Raw genomic sequence first — 13,870 nt, 5'->3', positions numbered from 1 at the left:
CCCTCTGGAGTTGCTGATACAGTTTGGCCTCCATTAAGTCCTATGCCTGAATGCAGACCCTAAGAGTTACTCACATTAGGACTCGTTCCTAGAACTTCCCATTCTCTAAACGTGATCTGCTCACGAGATGTGGAAGATGAGGAACTATCACAGAGCATGGATCCGGGGTTCTGTGTAGGAAGACTCTTCACCGAACTCTTGCTTGTGAGACTCCTTTGGCTTTTTAAAAGCAATGCCTGGGGGCCCCTGGGGGCGCCTGGTAGCTCAGTCAGTCAAGTGTCTGACTTTGGCTCAGGCCATGATCCTTCAGTTTTTGAGTTTGAGCCCCATGTCGGGCTCTGTGCTGACAGTTCAGAGCCCCTCCCCTGCTTCAGATTCTGTGTTTCCCTCTCTCTCTGCCCCTCCCCTGCTTGCACTCTGTGTCTCTCTCTCAAAAATAAATAACCATTTAAAGTTTTTTAAAAAAAAGCAATGCCTGTGAGTTGAAGGGCATTAATAAGTTATGAGGGGACTGTTCTACTCTCAAATTCTCCACTTCCATAAATGATAAGGATGTCTGTGTCTACCACATAACAATCTCTTACCTCCCAGTTCATTACAGTTTAAAGTATACTCCACCCTATTATTAGATGACTCAGACTGAGAAAGGCACATTCTGTGTATTCCTAACGTTTCCAGTTATAAGATAGAGGCTTTAACATTACTCTATCATTAGCAGTAATGTTAAAGGAAAATGCATTTGAAGTTCAAGACTTTCATAAGAGCAAAATCAAATTCTAAAATCATTTCAATAGGCTTTAGTATTTAGTAATTGTTTCTTGCTCTCTCAAACATCAATAGCTTTGTAATGACAAGTTTAAAAAGACATATTTTTGGGGCGCCTGGGTGGCTCAGTCGGTTAGGCCTCCGACTTCGGCTCAGGTCAGATCTCACGTTTGTGAGTTTGAGCCCCGCGTCAGGCTCTGTGCTGACAGCTAGCTCAGAACCTGGAGCCTGTTTCCAGTTCTGTGTCTCCTTCTCTCTCTGCCCCTCCCCCTCTCATGCTCTGTCTCTCTCTCTCTATCAAAAATAAATAAAACATTAAAAAAATTTTTAAAAAGACATATTTTCTAGATACACAGGTCTTTCATAATGCTGTTTTTTTAAATTTTCTGGACTCTAATAAAAATACTACTGATCATACATACTCCTACAAATGACAGCCAAATTCTTTCTCATGGGATTTAAATGAAAAATTTGGTCAGTATGAGTATGAAATGAATGGACCTCATGATTAATGATTGGGTAAGTTGTCCAGTTCAAGATGCCTTTAATACTGCTTCAGAAATGATATATCCTGTACTATTTCTTTATTTGTAGTACTGGTATAATTATCCAATATAATGAAAAGAGAGATGTGATTTTATTTTACTACAGGTGAAATTCAGTTCTACTCTAACACATTCTTTCCTATTTAAAGCTTTATTTGAATGGCTATTAAGAACCACTAAAATAATGCATTGCTTTTTTTATGTAATATGAATATGGCTTTTGTGTGCATAGAATAAAAATAGGCTTAAGCTGCTGGTAACAAAAAACAAGTGCTTTCTTCACTTACAATAATATTTCACATTACATAAGATAGCATTGTTTTGCTTACTGGGTACCAAGGCTTTCTACAATTTATGCTTTTGGGGAAGTTAGAGAAAAAAGTTTTGGCTTTTATTTCTGATATGATTCAATAACATACTTGCCAGTCAGTTGTTAATTGATAGCAGTGTTCTCTCCTCAATTCAATTTTTTTCATTGCAGTCCATCTAGTACTGTGTGGACCCTGCCAGCTAACTGGCTGCCTGTCTTCCTCACTGATACTTGCTTCAGCCATTGTAAAAATGAGAAGTTTTCAATCAATTCTTATTCTCAAGTCAATTCATCAAAACACAAAGCCTCAGAACATGTCAGCGAAATGTGTGTTCCCACATCAACGCATCATACTCAGAAGAAAACTGAGAGTTTGTTTTCATAACAGGGCATATAAGCTACTACAACTTTTGTGCTGTTTTAACCAAAACACCTCTAAATCTTAATGGAGAAAAAATGAAATATAAACCACTTCTGGCATCTGAAAATGAAGTGACAGTCAAATGGTATTTCTTTAAAAATGCTCTCTTGGTAATATTCAATAGGAACAATTTCCCATCCTTTAGCAAGGTCCCTAAGTTTTAAAGAAGGAGAAGTAAAGACATGGGCCCTTGCCTTTAGGGATGTGGTGTCGGGGGAGAGTCTATGGAACACAAGGAAGAGATTTCGATGAACAATATTAAAGATATGAGGCTCATCTCTTCATTTATTTGGCCCCTTTAGTACCTTTCAATGGCTCTCCTTCCCATTCTTTAAATGTTGCCTTAGCCTACTCCCACTTGTCCCTCTCCTCAGGCAATCTCATTCTCTCCCATGGCTTTCATGAGCACAGAGGCATTAACAGACCCCAGTTGCAGATCTTCCACTCCATTATTTCACCTGGACTCTTCTACATCCTCCTCAGAGATATCCCACAAGTATGTCAAAGTCAACAAGTCCAAAACAAATGGGAGATCTTTCCTCCCCATAAAATCTGTTCCTATTTCTGCTCATGGGTTGTCATGGACCCCTACCCATGAGAGAAATCCAGTCTCAAAATCTCTTTGATTCTTTGCTCTTCTTCACTCTATCACATCAGTAATTTTTAACTGTTCTTCCTCTAAAAAAGCTCTTGACTTAAACCTTGGCACTCACACTGCTCATGTCATACTATAGGCCTTTTTTAGTATGTATTCTTAATGTTTTTATTTGTTTTTGAGAGAGAGAGAGAGAGAGAGAGAGAGAGAGAGCGAGCGAGCACGAATGCACTAGCAGGGGAGGGGCAGAAAGAAAGGGAGACACAGAACCTAAAGCAGGCTCCAGGCTCTGAGCTGTCAGCACAGAGCCCGATGTGGAGCTTGAACTCACAAATCGTGAGATCATGACTGGAGCCAAAGTCAGCTACTCAACCAATTGAGCTACCCATGCACTCCTAGGCCCCCCCCCTTTTTTTTTCTGGGACTACTTTAACAGTCTCCTAACCACTCCAGAGAGTAAGTGATTTCACAGCCCCTCATCTATGAATCCTCAGGTAGAAATTCAGGAAAGCTAACTGCATACTAAAAGAGAATGAGAGGAACAAGAGAAATGAAGAATTTTTAAGGCCATAATACTACTTCAGACAAAAAACCCCAGAAGTTTTGGGGGGAGTGTAACTAAGTCTAAAGCTTCAGACATTAATGCCTCATTGAATTTCTCTTCTAACACCTGACTATCTTTGATAATGGCCACTGTAAGAAACATGGGAGGTATTTAAAAATGAACTATAAAAACTCCCAAAGACCTGTAAGTATCCCATGGCATTTAAAGGAGTTGAACTATTTTCCCTTTTTATTTTTTTTTAAATGTATTTATTTGTTTTGAGAGAGTGCATACGCACATGTGTGTAAGCAGGAAAGAAGCAGAAAGAGAAGGAGAAGGAGAATCCCAAGCGGGCTCTGTGCTGTCAGTGCAGAGCCCAATGCGGGGCTCGGTGCCACAAACTGTGAGATCATGACCTGAGCTGAAATCAAGAGTTGGATGCTTAACTGACTGACCCACTCAGGCTTCCCTTCTTCTTTTTTAAACTGAGAGGTAGAGCAGCTGTTTCCCTCTCCCCACCCGCATTTTTCTGACATCCTTTGGTGTGGCCCTGCATTTGACATTCTCTCCTGTATTCCTCACACAACTTCAGAGAACATTAAGAGAGAGTCAGTGACTGATGGTGCGTGTGTACACTGGTGCGGTGTGGAGGAAGACACACAGCGCGTCTGGCACACCCCCTTTCTTCTTCTGGAAGCTATGAGAAAATCGCAAGGCCCTTTCTTATTTGCTCTAGGTTATAAGTTTCCTTCTCCACGTCTCCCTTCCCTCAGAGAGCCTAGTAAGCGTCCAACTAAACAAAGCAGACACTCAATTTCTAAAAACCACTGTTAGAACTAAGATACACTTAAACATTTTTTTTCTCTTCAAGAAATTAAGCAACTTTGGAAAACTTAAGTTACAGTATTAGATTATACAGACAAGTTGCACAAACTGTATTACCTGAATGTTACCTTAGGATGAGGCCTCTTGGCTTCATATTGACAATATAAAAATTACTTTCATGACCATAAAAATACTATAAGAAACCTTAGTACTTACAAGTAGAGGTAAGAGGTGACTTGGTTTATACAAATACAACAGAGATAACTAAGTTAAAGTTTGGACTAGAAACCCATGTATTTATTCAGTATCAATAAAATACGATTTTGGTTTATTAAATTTAAAAAACATGGAAATATTTTGCATTGTGGGGGGAAAAAGGAGAGATCTGAAAGTAGGAAGTATAGATTGAAGCTCTAGAAACACATGTACTATAACTAACCCTCTGTTCTTTCACCTAAAAAATGGTGATAATTACCTCCCTCGGTTACTATAAGGATCAAATGAGAATCTGTTTATGAAAGTAATTTGTAAGCTATAACTAGCTAAATAAATGTAATTGCTATCATTAGTCTCAAGATCGTCTTTCAAAGGGTATGGCCTAGAAAGTAATTGTGAGAAACATTCCAAAATGATTTTGTATGAGATATGCATGCATACTTGGATACATTTCCAAAACAGAAAAGATCCAATGAAAACACTTCTTAATATATGTGTACTAATTTTTTTCATCACTTACAGTTGGAAGTTATCTCCTAACCAATCTTTTATCAATATGCCTCATGAATAGACCTTGGATGTCCCAGGCCAATAGAACTCTTTTTAGAGTTTCTTTGCTGTCTTTTCCATTTTGAAGTGCTGTTTATTAGAACCTCACCTTGCTGTGGCCAATGTTATTAGCAAAGTAAGAGGTCAGCCAACGTCCATGGGACAGTGAACACTAAAGGAATGAGACCAAAGGGTGAAGATCAGGCCAATTTATAAAGGGAATGGGAATATGTCAGGCTTGGAATGAGATAGTCTTGGACAATTTTAGAGAATAACCTTATTGTGTCCTTATCTATTGGTGAGTCGGGGAATCTCTAGTTCATTGCCCAAAATAAATGTCTCCTTGTTTCCCCTGCTCAAAGCCCTCCACATGTTCCTTCTCTATTTATTATATATGTGTGTGTGTATGTGTATCCATATATATAAAATATATATATTTTAAAAATAATGTGTGGTGCCATAGCACTATGTAACTATTATATATCATTATTATTGCCCCTTCAGTTTTACCTCTAACCATTCAATCACCTGACCTGCTCCAAGAACACTCACAAGTTATGGTTTCCCGAATACCTCACCTAGATGGTGACTTTTCTGCCTGATATGCCCTCTCCTGTCTTCACCTGGTTCCTTCAGGAATGCCCCTCTGAGCACTAATGAGTATGCTAGTCTCTGAAGAAATAGAGGTGAATAAACTAAACATGGTCTCTGCCTTCATGAAGTTCACAATCTATTAAGGGAAACGTGGCTGTTTAAAGACTGTTGGTGACCTCCTATTTGGACATGGAGACTCCATCCCCTGAGCCACGTCCCCTATACCGCTGTCCTTGATGTCCCCAGGCAATGTGAATCATTCCTCCAGTGTATTAATCCTATTTCCAGGAACGTACCTGTAGAGTGCGATTCTACTTGTCTCACTGACACATTCTTATGCTCTTCTTTCTTCTAGAAAAGACTATGGACTCTGCCAGAACAGAGTTTTTACATCCCTCTTCTCAGGAGCTCTTGCATTGAGCTGAATTCCTGGCTGAGGTGATCTTAATAGAAGTATTATCAGTCCTATCTGGTTTAATTACCAAAGTTAAATCTGTGTGGGAGCCAAGTCTCAAATTTAGAAGAATAATCTCAATTTCAGTTATTTGGGTGGGGCAGGCCTCTAAGCAGCTGGGGAAGGCATAAGGATCATAATCGTATCAGCATGCCATTTAAAATGATTTTTAATCAAATTATAGAAGAAAAACTTAAGATTGTAAAACCTCTTGATGTTACATTTCTATTTTACTTACTTTTGATACTATAAAAGAAATTCAACTGATTGTTTAATTTGAATGTGGTTATCTACATTTTTCAAAATAAAACTATAATACATTATTTGGGATATGCCATTATTCTGTGCTTAGTTTTTAAAGCACTACACACTAACCAAATCAGAAAATACTCAATCAGTGTGGAACTTCTTTGGTTAGTATTTGAGGTTTCTTAATTATACCAACACAATAAAGTATTTTTGATATTTAGGAGCTTTTCCATGTTTCCACTTCATAAGAAAATAAAATTAATATAGGAAACATTATTTTGTCTTTTCAAATGAGAGAAAAGAGATACTCATGAGTGGACAGCACTTCCTTAAAAACAGAATAATTATTTACTAACCATAACTTAAGAATAGAAAAAATTATTCCTGATATCTTAATAAAAATATTTCAGCTATTACTATTAAAGGTCCAAATTATTAATTAGAGGTAAAAAATGACATCTCTGGCTAAAATGCTAGTCTTTGAGAACAAATATTTTACTAACTTTTGTTTCATACTAAATTTTATACTAAATTTTATTTACTGCCCTTACCAGAGAGCTGGAAACAGCAGACACAAAAGAGAAACTAGTTGACTGATGGGAAATACATTGAATGTAGTTTGGGTACATAAATCTGGATCTACGGAATAATCATCAGACCAACAGGAGAGACAGAGATTGCATCAATTTTCCTTGACAGGGTCTTGCTTTAATTTTTCACATCGTCAAATGAAGATAACATGTGCTTTCTTTTTATGTTAGAGACATATTTTAAGACCTTTACAATGACGCAATATCTGGTAAAATTTCTCCTATTGAAAATCATAAACAAATAATTTTTTAACATGTGACAATACTACTCTTTAAGTTTTCTAGTAAAACAGCCAAAGCCACAAAACTATTATCATTTATAATTATTTAGAAATTATTCTTGTAATAGCTAACAATAATTTTGGCTGACAACTTCAAATATTTTTGTGGCTGCTACATGACGAATTTTAATAATTTTCTAACTTTGTTTGCATATTTTTATGATAATGCTTTTCTTCTCTAAGAGGGACACTCTTTGTTTTTGTTTTTTAATAGTTTATTGCCAAGTTGGTTTCCATATAACATCCAGTGCTCTTCCCCACAAGGAGGGACACTCTTTGAAATGAAGGGTAGGAAATTATTGGATTCCTTCTCTCAGTTAATTTCAACTGTTCACTGCAAACCTACAAGTTTATTCATGTACTTTATTGAACTAGAGAACCTTTCCCCCCAAAACACACTATTTCCTTTCCACTTAAACCAAAAATTCTAGGGCCACTTGCGTGGCTCAGTCAATTAAGCATCTGACTGCGGCTCACGTCACAATCTCACGGGTTGTGAGTTTGAGCCCCATGTCTGGCTCTGTGCTGACAGCTCAGAGCCTGAAGCCTGCTTTGGATTCTATGTCTCCCTCTCTCTCTCTCTCTGCCCCTCCCCCGCTCATGTTTTATCTCTCTCTCTCTCTCTCTCAAAAACAAACAGGAAAAACAAAATGAAAATTCAAGCATGAAATATTTCCAACTTAGATACTACTCATATTTTATGCACCAACACAGATGTGTTACTAAAAAAATCATTTTAGAGGTTACATAGAAGTAAACATACCTTGGCTATTTAGCAACAGGCTTCCCTTCCCGTTCAATCTCCCCCCAGCCCTTCTCTCAACCACTGTACCGTCAGTCTCTGTTCCTGGTTTGTTCTTTATTTCAGTTCCCTACTCCAAGAAGTCTGAGATCTATCCTGGATTCCCATTAACTTGTCAAGATGATTTGACAATGCCCTTGCACTAGGAGCTGCCATGTGGGGCATATTCTAAGTTGTCACTGTTTTTTTCTCAGTAAGTTTAACTCTCTACCTCCCAACAGTTCCTGGCATTTCCCCCAGACTGGCATTTCTTGCACAACAGCAGCCCTCTGGGCCATCAGTATCAACCTGAATTGGAATGAAGGCACTTGTTTCCTCAGACGCTGGACACTGGATTTTGGCCTGATGGTCTTCAGTTCGGGAGAGTTGATGAGTTGACCTCTTTTCACGGTCTCCACCTGTTTCTAACTAACTCTTTTCCTACCCTGGCCTCACAGCAGAGCCTGTTGGGATTAAAGCTAAAAGTGTGAGTTTCATTGGAAATATTGTATGGCAGATATATTTGTTTTCTTCACGGACATTTTCCAAGCTCCTAGAATACTGCCTGGCATACAATATAGCACTCAGAAGACTAAATGAATGAATCAATACCTCCCTGAGGTTGCAACTTATCTGTATATTTATTTTAGTTTTCTCCTCTTTCAAAAATTTCCTTATGTTGCATCTTTCCTACGAGGAAAGATTGAGAAGTCACAGCCCATAATCCAAATGTGGCATGTGGCTTCCTACTAGTGCCTATTTTTGTTTTATTTTCAGATTTTTGGTAGTTTTTAAGTTTCTGAAGGTCTCAGCATTTTGTTTCCAAAGTCGACAGAAACATGTTTGGTTGATTCTTCAAAGAAAACAGTATTACTAATGATAATGTTAATGATGATAATAACAGCAATTGATAATTGCATATCTACTATGGCCAAGTACCTTCTCTCATATAATTCTTGCAAAAGCTTTATGAGGTTGATGACATACATTTAGAGATGCTGGACAAACAGCAAAGCCAGCATTTGAACTGGGTCAGAGAGCAAAGCTATTTTAATTTACATATCTGACCACTCTAATAAACAGCATGCATAATGCATACATGGTTCCTAGGCCCTACCTAAAATAAAACTATTAGCTACGAGCACATCAGAGAGCAAACATAGGCAATTTCTTGCAATTAATACCATATTGGCATAGGATGGCTGTTTAGTTATTATTACTGAGAGACAAAGTACTTACTAGTGTTATTGATAACATTGTTTATATAGGGAAGATACCTCAAAAACTCAATAAACACATTAGTGATTTCATCTTTTATATTAGAAAAATATGTTTTAAAAATTACATGATGCATATTTTTAAAAATTAGTGTTCTGTATTTCAGGAAAAGTTGAAGGAAAATGTAAGAAGTAACATTACTTATTATAAAGTATAATAAGAAAATACAATAAGTAACATTATAGTGAAAGCTCACTATATGATTAATGCTCACCAACTGTTGTCTGTCTCCACAGAGGATCACAGAGGGAAAGTCTTATGTTACAGTAAGGGATTATTAAGATTGACAGGAAAGAATCCTGTAGCTGTAAAATTTATTCAACATGGGACAAGGTTATATTAAGTAAGGTTGCTGATTTTCTAACCCCTACTGATCTTCAAAAAGAAAATTAGCCATCAGCTATTTTGGATGGTTTACTTTAAAGCCCAGATAAATCAGGAGTTGAGGTTTTTCAATTTCTATTGCTAAGTACCTTATAATTCTGTAAGTTTGACCTTATGAGATTTAACATACAATATTTCAAGAGATTGATTTACTAGAAAAAAGTTCTTTGAAGTAAGAAAATAAATTAGTTTTCTCCTTTCTTCCTCAACCTCTTCCCAATAAGTATATTGTGTGTCTACAGTGTCAAGGATAAAAAGCTGAATAGAGCATGGCTCCTATCTTGAGGAGCATACAGTTTAATGCAGGAGTTAGGCTGTAAAGGAAAAGTACAACAGAGGAAGTGATACTACTGAGTTAGGAGTAGCAAAAAAAAAAAAAAAAACAAAAAAAACCCCTGTTTGGGGAAGCAAATTCAAATATTAAAATTGCTCACTAGAGGCACCTGGGTGGCTCAGTCAGTTGAGTGTCCGACTTTGGCTCGGGTCATGAGGTCGCACGCAGTTCGTGAGTTCAAGCCCCACGTCGGGCTCTGTGCTGACCGTTGAGAGCCTGGAGCCTGCTTTGGATTCTGTATCTCCCAAACTCTCACTCTATGTCTCTCTCTCTCAAAAAAAAAAATTTTTTTTTTAAAACTAAAAAAAAAAAAAAAAAGGTGCTCACTAAATCCCATGCACTGGGGATATAAAAGAGACCTACTGGTCCTCCGAGAGCATACCAGTACCACAAACACTAGCCACACAGGACAAAGAAACACAGCTCGTCCCATGGAGCTGTGCTACAAGTATCAAGCTCACCCTGAATTTTGAAAACTTGCACAACAAAAAATGTGATCTATGTCAATAACAAATTTCATATTAACTACATGTAAAATGAGAAATTTCTCATATATTAAGTGAATGAAATATATTATTAAAATCAATTTCACCTTTTTCTTTTTACATGTTTCATGTGGCTACTAGAACAACTTAAATAGCATAGTGGTTCATGTTGTATACGTATTGGACATATCTAAGAAGATACAGATAAATTAATAGAGAATCATAGTATATCACCTTTGATAATTACTAGGATGGTGTAGGACAGAGATAATAAAGAATATAAACAAACCTTCTTGGGGAAAACTGATCTTTCTTAAGCATCAAAATGAGAAAATCAATTCATCAAATATATAAACCTCATATTAAATGTCAAGCTGGTTTTTAAGCAGATATATTTTAACTGTGCTTTTTACTAGGTATAAAATCTCTGATCATCTTTGTTTTTAAAACATGGGAATGGCTTTTTTATTATATAATATGCTCACTCAGAATCATTTTGAAATCAGAGGTAAGTATAAATTTGAAAAAACCCCACCTTTGCACAATTATTAATATATTGCTATATGTCCTAAAATATGCGAAATATGGAAATATCAATTTTTATAAAAATTCCATACTGTATGTTATTTAGTATTGTGATTATGCCTATCAATATTAAAAGTAGGATCCCATACATTCATGTTGAAGTTTACGATGTTTTCCAGAATTTGCTCTGATATACATGATGTGATATACAGTTGATCCCTAAACAACTCAGGTGTTAATGGCTCTGAAACCCCACTCAGTCAAAAACCCACATATATATTCTGACTCCCTCAAAACTTGATTACTAAGAGCATATATTTGACTGGAAACTTTATCAATAATATAAACTGTTGACTAACACACATTTTATATGTTATATGTGTTACATACTGTGTCCTTACAATAACATAGGCTAGAGAAAAGCAAATGTTCCTATGAAAATCACAAGAAAGAGAAAAAACATTTACAGTACAGGATTCTATTTATTGAAAAAAAAATCACATGTAAGTAGACCGGCTCAGTTCAAACCCATGTTGTTCAAGGTTAACTGTACACATATATATTTGACTTCTTCTTTGATAATTGCTTTGAGGTAATTAACAGTTAAATTATTGTGCTAAAGGACATGCATTTTTATAGATGTTTAGTACAGTTTAATAATTTTAAACCAAGAAACTTGGATCAAGTTACACTTCTAAGCGCTTATGAGAGCATGTGTTTTTCTCTACTTTCTAGTCACAGGAAATAAAGATTATAAAAATCCTTACCCATCTCATAGAAAATTGTATCATTGTTTTTAATTTGCATTTTTTCATTTTCAAATGTTTATTAGGAATTGACCTGTTCATGTTCTAAATTAATTGCCTGTTCATGAAATCCACTCATTTTTCTATCTGCTTTTCTGCTGTTTTATAAGAGCTCTTTATAGCTTATGGAATATTAAGACTTAGTTTATCACCTATATTTCAAACTTTTTGCTCCAGGTTTCCAGGTCATCAATTTGACAGTGAGTGGTTGATTGGTGTGTGGAGGTATATAGTAGTGGAGCAGAAGTCAAAGAGTCTTGGAAATTCAAGAAAGTTCTGATATAATTATTTAGTAACAGAGGACATTATCACATCACATTTAGGATTAAACAGAAGAAGTAAAAATAAGTGTATAGAGATATGGAAGGTTTTAGGAGAATTAATGGGAATATTAAGGTGCATATTTGTGGCATTCTATTTTTAAACAAATAATTATTATTTAACCTCACCAGACTATTTATGAAGATTCCCCATCTAGAGTTTATTCTGTCCTAAGATGAGGTCTGAGAGTCTAGTTGTATTGCCCTGCCCTCACTGAGCCCTACCACCAATAGTCAGCTAACTGTACCAATACCATTTATTGATATAAGTGATTCCTACTCATTTAAGGCATCACTTTATTGTATTCTATATTTCTACCTACCTTTTAGTCTGTCTCTTGACATTATCTTCTATTTTCACCAATATTTTTGCATATCCCTAGGCCTACACATTACTGTTTTAATTACTATAGCTTTATACAATGTTTTAACATGTAAATAGAAATATTCTTTATCCCTCTTTTACAATATTTTCTTTATTAGTATATTTTCTATATTAGTAGTATATACTTTAGATTCATTTTATAAAGTTTCCAAACCAAAACCACACTTGGATTGATATAAAGTATATTAAATGCACATTCCAGATATTAAAATAAAAATGACTCATCTCTATTTACATATCATATGAATTTCTTACTTTAAATACATTGCCACCCAAGTACTCTAGAAATTTCCACTTGATTAACCTATGGGTACCACTGAATGCTAGTGTGGGCACCATAATACCTATAATCCCCACTCTGCACTGCTGCATTTGGGATTAAACACACAATGAAGTGTATGTATCCCAAATGGGGATAAGCTGTCCTAACCGCATTTTTCTTGATTTTGATTATGTAACTTGCAAATATCAATTAGAAATATCACATTATTAATAGGCTAAAGACAATAGTCTAAAATTGATATTATTGATATTAAACATGTTTAATGTGGATGCCTTATTTAGATGACGAACTTACTTTATGCCCACAAAACTGACAACTCAAAGTGATCACAGACATTAATAATATGCCAAAATTTCTGATTACATCTACAAAATGTGCTTCGAGGACCTGGGCACTTAAATAATACTACCTCATAATTAAGAAATAGTTATCTGTATTTCTCTCATGAAAAAACTTGGGTCTCGCACTGAGGTATGACAAAGATATGTGTGATGAGTAATTGGGGGTGTGGGGGAGGAGAAGCTGAGGAAATACACGTTCTTTGTCCATGCTAGGATCTACTTCACCTTCAATGCCACTGCCCAGCAGCTGGCTAGGTCACTTTTATATTTCACACATCAATTTAAATGCTAAATCAGAGGCTTATAAAATTTCTGACTTATAACTTCCAGTAAAACTGGGAAAAGTTAAAACCAAACATGGACGAAGCAATGCTGGGGAAAAAGGATAAAATGCCTGGCCTGTCTAACACTGTTACTTCTACCTGCTGGCGTGACCCTTCATAACACAGTGACAGATGAGTTATACAGTGATTAAAAGTTTACAGCAACAGTGAATGGATGAACAATCTGCTAGTATTGCAGTCACCTAATACTCATATATATTTAGTAGACCTAAGAAAAAATACATTGGTATGACATATGCATTATTTCAGTATCTGTACCTCTGACATACAGCCTAGTTCCTTGTACATAGCAGGAAACTATTTATTTAATAAATGATGAGTTATTCTACCATGACATTTATTAGTTTCTGTATACTATATGCAAAAGTCAAATTCTGAAGATGAGAGGAGGAAAAAATAGTGACAACATAAGTTAGAATTTCAGTACTATTAGGAAAGATAATACTAGCTATTTGGAGAACATATGTATTGATTTCAGGGGCCTACTTTTACAAGTAGTGGGTCCCTAGTGAAATAAATGTAAAAACTAAGTTTGAATATAAAACCATGAAGGATAATACCCTTCACTTTTTATAACTCCTAATGTAGTTAATTAGGAATATATTTCTTAAAACAATAATCTTTAAAAACAAACATGTAAACAGATTTGAAGTATGCATATACAAC

The 13,870-nt window shown here is 35.8% G+C and overlaps 1 protein-coding gene across 1 annotated transcript in view; it reads right to left on the bottom strand.

Moving 5' to 3' along the window:
* Positions 1-13,870, bottom strand: part of FER (FER tyrosine kinase) — a 401,294-nt gene that overhangs the window by 57,872 nt on the left and 329,552 nt on the right. The gene's annotated exons all lie outside the window — the stretch shown is intronic.

This window comes from Suricata suricatta, chromosome 6, assembly GCF_006229205.1.
Source record: "Suricata suricatta isolate VVHF042 chromosome 6, meerkat_22Aug2017_6uvM2_HiC, whole genome shotgun sequence".
Lineage (NCBI taxonomy): Eukaryota > Metazoa > Chordata > Mammalia > Carnivora > Herpestidae > Suricata > Suricata suricatta.
The sequence above is the reverse complement of the archived record's forward strand: the minus strand, read 5'-3'. Positions and strand labels throughout refer to the sequence as shown.